Raw genomic sequence first — 9,427 nt, 5'->3', positions numbered from 1 at the left:
TCATCTAGTATGTTTGAGGCAGAGCAGTGTCTCCTTGTGGACATGAGGAAGCAGACTCGCGTCTACTTCTGCATGCCAAACATGCTGTTAGAGAAGGACACAGCAAAATTCTCATCAGGACTGTAGATTCTGATGTTGTTATCATAGCCATCTTGGCCTATCACCAAATTAGTGTTGAAGAATTATGGATAGCATTTGGAGTAGGCAGAAATAAATGCTGCATCCCTATCCATCAGTATGCCAGAAGTTTGGGTCCACATATGTGTTCAGCTCTGCCTTACTTGCATGCCTATACCGGCTGTGATACAGTTTCAGCATTTGCATGGCATGGCATGGCAAGAAATCTGCCTGGAAGGTGTGGAAGGCATTCCCTGAAATCACTGACACTTTTGTCAGTCTCTCCATGAATCCTTCTGAAATAACAGAGTCAAGTGGCACATCTGGAAAGCCTGGTGTTGGCGCAGTGGTTAGGGCAGCGGCTTGGGATCCAAAAGGTCCTGAGTTCAAGCCCCGTTCGGCCACTGAATTAATACACCAGGGGGTTGACTCAGCCTGTCATCCTTCCGAGGTCGGCGAAATGAGTACCAGTATACTGGGCCGGTGTATACCCCGGTTAAAATAGGTGTACCATATCCCTGTGTCGTACGAGGCGACCAGGGTTGTGTCAGAAAGGGCATCCGGCGTAAAACATGTGCCAAATCACAATGCGGATCATACGGATGATCCGCTGTGGCGACCCCTAACGGGAGCAGCCGAAAGAAGAAGAGGAAGAAGAAGTGGCACATCTGGAGAGGTACACAGTCCTCTTGTATGACAGGACAAGTTCATGTACTGACTTCAATCAATGCTGACAAATGCTTTTCACCAAGAGAAGTCGGCAAATCGAAAATATCCCTCCCACAAAAGCAGCAGTAGAAGAACACTGCAAAAAGGGCAGCTTTGCAAGCAGGACACATTTGTGGGCAGTGTCTGATCAGGACGCCAGAGGTACCGGATGCATGTCAGTGGGGCTGGAAGAAGACTGACCAAGGAATGGTACCCCACTGGACAACTCTGTCTGAAGCCTCTGTTCATTGTCAAGAGCTCCTTCACTGTAACTGCCAAAAATCATGCAGTGGGAGATGCAAGTGTATTAAAGCTTCCCTCCCATGTACAAATCTGTGTGCTTGTGATGGACAGTGCTCTCGTGATTGAAGGAACAGAGCATTGCTGGACAGAATTTCTTCTGCATCTGTGTGTCAATAAGCTACATATGAGCCCTTGAAATTAATAATTTGCAATATTTACATTGTGTAGCTGAGTGCAATATTTACATTGTGTGCAATATTTACATTTACATTGTGCATTGTTACTCATTTACTGAGTAAAAGATTTAACATCTGTAAATACTACAATATAAATGTTGTTTAGTCAAAATAATGGGAATTAAACGAATTAAAATACCATTATTAATTATTTAAATATTTTCTTTAGATGTAAACACAATTTCTTTGAATCATATATGAAATATGGTGATATTAAAGCATATGCAAGTAATATCTAACATAATTTGATGGAAATGGTTGTTTTTTATACTGATTAATTAGCGTTTGGTGGCCATCTTGGATTTTTCTGACTGACACCCAAATATGAATTTGGCCAGTTTGGGTCTCGTTCAAATATTAATCTATATATAAAAAAAACTCCCTTTGTGCCAAATGGCATGTTGGTATCCACTTTTGCAAGATCATTTCACCAATTTACCCCATTATTGGAATTACAAATTAATGTGATTTAAAGGTGGAAGAGATTTTAGGTTCATTTTATTCACAGGAATTACAAAAGACAATGATAAATTGAAAAAAAAACCTTGGACTTACAAATTATGTGATTTAAAGGGGGAAGAGATTTTAGGTTCATTTTATTTACAGGAATTATAAAAGACAAAGATAAATTGAATTTTTTTTGGACTCCACCCCTTTTTGACTCCGCCCACAAAAGCCCCACCTACGCAAACCCCACTCACACAAACCCCACCCACAAAAGCCACATCCACACAAGCCCCACCCACATAAGCCACATCCACATAAACCCCACCCACGCAATTCCCACCCACGCAACCCCACCCACATAAGCCCTATCCACATCCATCAAATCCACATAAATAGTGATTAGTTTATTAGTTCCCACACACAAGATGTTTATTTAATTTTAAAAAATTGCTCCACCCACACAAACCACATCCACACAAGCTCCACCCACACAAGCCCCACCCAAACAAGCCCCACCCACCCACACAAGCCCCACCCACCCACACAAGCCCCACCCCCCTGTGCACCCCCACCTTTGACCCACCACCCTCCTCATCCCACCCCCACCCTTCCCCACACACACACGGGGAGGGGAGAGGGATGAGGGGGGTGGTGGGTCATTAGGGGAGCACACCTACCCCCCAACCCTAACCCTCACACAACCCCCCCCCTTCCCCTTTACATCTCCTTTATTCTTTTTTTGTAATTCAAAATCAGATAATTATAACTGAAGCATATATAATTAAACAAAAGTAAAATCATTAAACAAAATCTTCTTTTGCAGCAGTCTGATGGTTTGTGATTTTGAAACTCGCTCAACACATTCTGTTCAAAACAAAGAGGGAAAAACAATTAGGGTATATAAAGTTGATTATATTTTGATATTAATAAATTAATAAATATAACATTTACCTCCAGAAGATTGTGTCATGTCAGATTCTTCCAGAAGATTAAGTTGTGTGTTTGGTTCATCCAGACCGGTGTTTAAACTGAAAATAATAATAATGATAATAATAATAATAATAATGAGTCAACACTCAAGAGAGATATAGACAGAGACAAAGAGACAGAGATAGAGACAGAGGGAGAAAGAGACAAAGACAGAGACACACAGAGACACACACACACACATACACACACACATACACAGATAAACACACACACACACACGCAAACACACACAGACATACACAGATAAACACACACACACACACACACACACACACACACACACACACACACACACACACACACACACACACACACACACACACACAGAAATACACAATATACACATGTACACACATACACACACACAGAGGGATAATTTCTCACCTTTGACTCGACTCATTCAAGGTGACTCATTCAAGGTCAGAGGACGTAAGAGGATTTCTTTCCAACCAACAAAAATGTCATTCAATTCTCTTCTGAACGATTAAATGTCTTTAAGGAAGTCAATCATTTTTTGCCATTCATCGTGATATGCAAATGTTTCATTTTCCAAATCAGTTATCAACGATGTTCTTATTGGGACAACCTGTTAGAAAAAGACATACAATAAATATTAGTCGTATAGTGATTTCATTCTGTATAAAACAACAAATAATGAATGGATACAAGGATCTCACCTCTCATCCTGTGAAAACGATTGATCTGCAAGGTCAGAGTTCTCTTCTAAATACTCCATTCTCTGAATAAAACACACGAAGTTCAGTTGGCATTTGGCAATAAATAGTCCAAGTTGATGACATCATGAGAGATTACACAACAATGGGGTTTTCAGGGTGTTATGTGTCTCATAAAAGAAATGACTTCAGGATTTTTTTCGCTTGGTTTGGGCGTGAGGGCTGGAATTGAAATTTTAACTTTTCTTTTGTATCAAACTTACATTTAAAATATATTCTTTTTATTAAAAGTTGTTTTTGCTTGCTTTTAGCGAAACTTTGTTCTGTGAGTGTTCTGATGATTTAAAATATAACCATGAGAGACATGGGCACAGAATACTTTCTCATTTTCACAGCAAGACTGTGAAAGGCACTTCCCAATTTTACAGAACCGAAGGAGGGTTAGTGAACTTCCCTTTCTTTCGTGCTTGAAGAGATAAAGTGAATATACTCTATGGAAATGAATGTTATAAGAAAATTAAATGAGTCTCAATTTTACATTTGCTTGTATGGGAGAGAAGGGGATAGGTGGGGAGAAAATGAGTCTCCCATTTTGAGCTTTTGGGAATTGGGTTAGAAAGTTTTTCCCTTTTCCCCAATTCATTTGAATAGGCGTCCCAGAAACCCCATTTATCTTCTACTATCATGTGATGTCGTGGCTTGTTGAGTATTCCTTGGTTTTGCTCATGGTGGAGGTACACAAGCAGCAAGTTCTTGCGAGCAGAAATCAAAGTAATCTTCTTCTTTCGGCTACTCCCGTTCGGGGTCGCCACATCGGATCATCCGTATGATCCTCATAGTGATTTGGCACATGTTTTATGCCGGATACCCTTCCTGACGCAACCCTGGTCGCCTCTAACGACACAGGGATATGGTACACCTATTTTAACCGGGGTAAACACCGGCCCAGTATACTGGTACTCATTTCGCCGACCTCAGAAGGATGACAGGCTGAGTCAACCCCCTGGTGTATTAATTCAGTGGCTCAATGGGGCTTGAACTCAGGACCTTTTGGATCCCAAGCCGCTGCCCTAACCACTGCGCCAACACCAGGCTGCAGAAACCAAAGTAATATCTGTATAAAATAAAAAGAGAGCCTCCTTCTCTTCTTCTTCTTCTTTCGCCTCGCTCCCGTTAGGGGTCGCCACAGCGGATCAACCCTCTCCATTTCGCTCTATCCTCCACATCTTCCATTGACACTCCAACCACCCGCATGTCCGCCCTCACCGTATCCATGAACCTCTTCTTTGGCCTTCCTCTTCTCCTCCTGCCTGGCGGCTCCATCTTCAACATCCTTCTCCCGATATACTCCGCTTCCCTCCTGAGCACATGTCCAAACCATCTCAATCTCGCCTCTCTCACTTTGTCTCCAAACCGTCCTACCTGTGCTGTCCCTCTAACATACTCATTCCTTATCCTGTCCATCCTCGTCACTCCCAACGAGAATCGCAGCATCTTTAACTCTGCCACCTCCAGCTCCGCTTCCTGTCTTTTTGTAAGTGCCATCGCCTCCAAACCATACAACATAGCTGGTCTCACTACCGTCTTATATACTTTCCCTTTCACTCTTGCAGCTACCCTTCTGTCACAAATCACTCCTGCAACTCTTCTCCACCCACTCCATCCTGCCTGCACTCTCTTTTTCACTTCTCTCCCACACTCTCCATTACTTTGGACAATTGATCCCAAGTATTTAAACCCATCCACCTTCCCCACCTCAACTCCTTGCAACCGCACCATACCACCAACCTCCCTCTCATTTACGCACATGTACTCCGTCTTACTCCGACTGACTATCATTCCTCTTTTCTCCAGTGCGTACCTCCACCTCTCGAGGCTCACCTCAGCCTGCTCCCTACTCTCCCTACAGATCATGATGTCATCCACGAACTTCATAGTCCATGGGGACTCCAGTCTGATCTCGTCCGTCAACCTGTCCATCACCATTGCAAACAGGAAAGGGCTCAGAGTCGATCCTTGGTGCAATTCCACTTTAACCTTAAACCGGTCCGTCATTCCTACCGCACACCTCACCGCTGTCACACTGTCCTCATACATATCCTGCATGATCCTCACATACATCTCCACCACTCCCGACTTCCTCATACAATGCCACAGCTCCTCTCTTGGCACCCTATCATAAGCTTTCTCTAAATCCACAAACACACAATGTAACTCCTTCTGGCCTCCCCTACACTTCTCCATCAACATTCTCAAAGCAAACATCGCATCAGTGGTGCTCTTTCCTGGCATAAACCCATATTGCTGCTCACAGATCGTCACCTCTCCTCTCAACCTAGCTTCCACTACTCTTTCCCACAACTTCATGGTGTGGCTTAACCACTTTGTCCCTCTGTAATTTCCACAGCTCTGCACATCACCCTTATTCTTGAAAATCGGAACCAGTACACTTAATCTCCACTCCTCCGGCATCCTCTCACTTTCCAAGACTTTATTAAACTATCTGGTTAACAACCCCACTGCCATTTCTCCTAAGCACTTCCATGCCTCCACTGGTATACCATCTGGGCCAACCACCTTTCCACTTTTCATCTTCTTCATAGAAGTCCTCACTTCATCCTTACTGATCCACCCCACTTCCATATTCACTATCTCCACCTCTTCCAACCTTCTCTCTCTCATTTTCTTCATTCATCAGCTCCTCAAAGTACTCCATCCACCTTCTCAACACACTCTCCTCGCTCGTCAGCACATTCCCATTTGCGTCCTTCATCACCCTAACCTGCAGCACATCCTTCCCAGCTCGGTCCCTCTGTCTTGCCAATCGGTATAAATCCTTTTCCCCTTCTTTTGTATCCAACTTCTCATACAGCTCGTCATGTGCCTTTTCCTTGGCCTTCGCCACCTCTCTTTTTGCCTTTCGCCGCAACTCCTTGTACTCCTGCCAACTTTCTTAATCTCTCTGATTATCCCACTTCTTTTTCGCCAACCCCTTCTTCCTTAAACTTTCCTGTACTTCCTCATTCCACCACCAAGTCTCCTTAACTTCCTTTCTCTGTCCAGATGTCACACCAAGTACGTTCCGCGCTATCTCCCTCACAACTTCTGCTGTCGTTGCCCAATCATCCCACCCATCTTTACCACCATCCAACGCCTGTCTCACCTCCTCCCTAAATTTCACGCAACAGTCTTCCTCCTTCAGCTTCCACCATCTGGTCCTTGGTTCAGCCCTCACTCTCTTCCTCAACCTCACCTCCAAAATCATCCTACAGACCACCAATCGATGCTGTCGAGCTACACTCTCCCCTGCCACCACCTTACAGTCACTAATCTCTTTCAGGTTGCATCTCCTGCTTAAGATGTAATCCAACTGCGTGCACTTTCCTCCACTCTTGTATGTCACCCTGTGTTCCTCCTTCTCCTTGAAATACGTATTTACCACTGCCATTTCCATTCTTTTTGCAAACTCTACCACCATTTGCCCTTCCACATTTCTCTTGTTGAGAACGTACCTACCCATCACCTCCTCATCCTCTTTATTCCCTTCCCCAACATGCCCATTGAAATCTGCTCCAATCACCACTCTTTCATCCTTGGATACACTCTCCACCACTTCATCTAACTCACTCCAGAAATCTTCTTTATACTCCATCTCACACCCCATATGTGGGGCATATGCACTGATGACATTCATCATCACCCCTTCAATTTCCAACTTCACGCTCATCACTCGGTCAGACACTCTCCTCACCTCCAATTCCCTCTTGACATAATCTTCCTTCAGGATTACCCCGACACCATTTCTCCTCCCATCCACACCATGGTAGAACAGTTTGAAACCACCTCCAATGCTCCTCGCCTTACTCCCCATCCACTTGGTCTCTTGTACACACAGTATGTCTACCTTTCTTCTCTCCATCATATCAGCCAACTCTCGGCCTTTGCCAGTCATCGCCCCAACATTCAGAGTTCCAACTCTCAACCTGCACATTTCTACCCTTCCCCCTCTCCCACTGCCTCCGGACTCGCCTTCCCCCTCTCCTTCTCCTCCTTCGCCCAGCAGTAGCACAATTTCCACTGGTACCCTGCTGACCACCGGTACCGGTGGCGGTTGTTGGTAACCCGGGCCTCGACCGATCCAGTATGGAAATTCGTTTTGTTGTCCGCATAATGATTTGGCATAGGTTTTTACGCCGGATGCCCTTCCTGACGCAACCCTGGTCGCCTCTTACGACACACAGGGATAGAACTCCGGGAATTTGAAAATTCCTCTCCGGAAAGCTCTCCGGAAAAAGAGAACCTACTATGTGGCAAAATTTAATCGGGTCAAGTTTTGAGGTCACATTGGTGGAGTTGACAAGTCAATAATTTATTCGAGACAGACTTAGCTATTTGTGTAATGTGTGGATTCCATGATAAATTTTAAGTTAGAGTAATACCTAGTGGGTTTATTGCATCACATCGGATAATTGTAGAGCTTTCAAAGGACATTGGAGAGTTGAGAAGAGTTTTAGAGAGAGATGAGAAGAAATTGAGTTTTTGAAGGAGGAGGAGGAGATTGGGACCATACTCTGTGCAGAGCGTTGGTGATGCTTCAAGGTCCCATGACACCCAAAAGTACTGAAATTTCATATATATATATATATATATATATATATATATATATATATATATATATATATATATATATATATATATATATATGTCCTATAGGAGTGTTTCACCATGATTTCAGATCTAACAATGTTTTTTCACAATACTCATTCAGTAAAATGTAAAATTAAAAAAACAAATCTCTTTGGGAACGCCCCTAAAAATTGTGCCAAAATCTACTGAAAGGGGGCGTAACCCACATGACGTCAACTGCAAGACGACAAAGGCTGCACATAAATTACTCAGGGTTGGTGGTCTACGTGATTCTATTGGCTTTCTGTGCGTTTCCACATTCGATTGGTCGACTCAATCGCTTCGTTCATTTCTGCTTTAAAAAAAAATCAAACATTTGGTTTTGAATAATGGATGACATGGACTTTCACTTGTCTGGTGATGACAGTGAGTGTGAGAGAAATTAAGGATTTTGGTCTGAATCACATGGAGAATTGTCGTATAACATAGTCGCGGGAGGTGAAGTTGAGGCAGCTGGAAATGAAATACGGCCTTACCAGTTCGAGCCCGAAGCAGGACAAGCAGAGGAAACTGGAGATGAAATTCCCGGAGTTCATGATAATCAGGAGGACATCGAAGGAAGACTTGGCAATAACAACTAGTTAGACAAAATCCTATTCGTAATTCAATAATGTAAATTCGACTTGCATACTGCTCGATATCAGAAATATTTTTGTGAGGTGATGTGACCAGCACAGCGCAGCGGACATGTTTCTCCGCGGCGAATGAACCACAAGCAAGGCCAGCGCATGTCATCGGCTGTATCTCTCTGCGCATAAAACGAAGCAATCTCACTGTCCAGATACGATGAAAACTTGTGTGCAGAACACAACTTGCGACACAATTGTCTCGAGTAGTCCGATAAATCTGATGTTCTGTTGCATTTTTATTTATTTTATTCCTACTGTCATCATGTAGCATCAGTAGAAAACAATGAAGAAAAGAAAATAATAAAAGAAAGCAACAGCACGTCAGATTTATCGGCCAAGTCGGATGGACAACGGATTTGTCTGACTAGTCTAGCAATCTAGAGTTGACAAGTAACTTGTATTAGCATGCACACAATGTATAAGTCAATGCGTAAGAGTCCCGAGGCTATGAGGCCATGTAATAGGACAGATAAATTTGTCTTTCATAGTTGTGCCAACATATTTACCCTGTTCATTTATTACAGCATTTTGGCTAAATGTTAATGAATAGCAAGCCAATGGAAGCAGTACCTTCACCTTTAGAACTAGAACGGGCACTCATAGAGCGCATACCTTCGCCGCCACTACTTTTTTTGTTCTTGATATGAGTGTGGGGAACTGGTTTCATATCAATGGTCTTATGACACAAACCACATAT

The 9,427-nt window shown here is 43.3% G+C and overlaps 1 long non-coding RNA gene across 1 annotated transcript; it reads right to left on the bottom strand.

Annotated features, from left to right (window-relative positions):
• Nucleotides 1-2,480: 2,480 nt before the first annotated feature.
• LOC147034870 (uncharacterized) lies at nt 2,481-3,486 on the bottom strand. The gene is made up of 4 exons (XR_015060710.1): nt 3,419-3,486; nt 3,126-3,327; nt 2,703-2,779; nt 2,481-2,615 (listed from the first exon to the last, which is right to left on the bottom strand). It is a non-coding gene; the product is annotated as an uncharacterized LOC147034870 (long non-coding RNA).
• Nucleotides 3,487-9,427: the final 5,941 nt, after the last annotated feature.

This window comes from Eptatretus burgeri, chromosome 1 (assembly GCF_056783735.1).
Source record: "Eptatretus burgeri isolate ZD-2024b chromosome 1, Ebu_testis_v1, whole genome shotgun sequence".
NCBI lineage: Eukaryota > Metazoa > Chordata > Myxini > Myxiniformes > Myxinidae > Eptatretus > Eptatretus burgeri.
The sequence above is the reverse complement of the archived record's forward strand: the minus strand, read 5'-3'. Positions and strand labels throughout refer to the sequence as shown.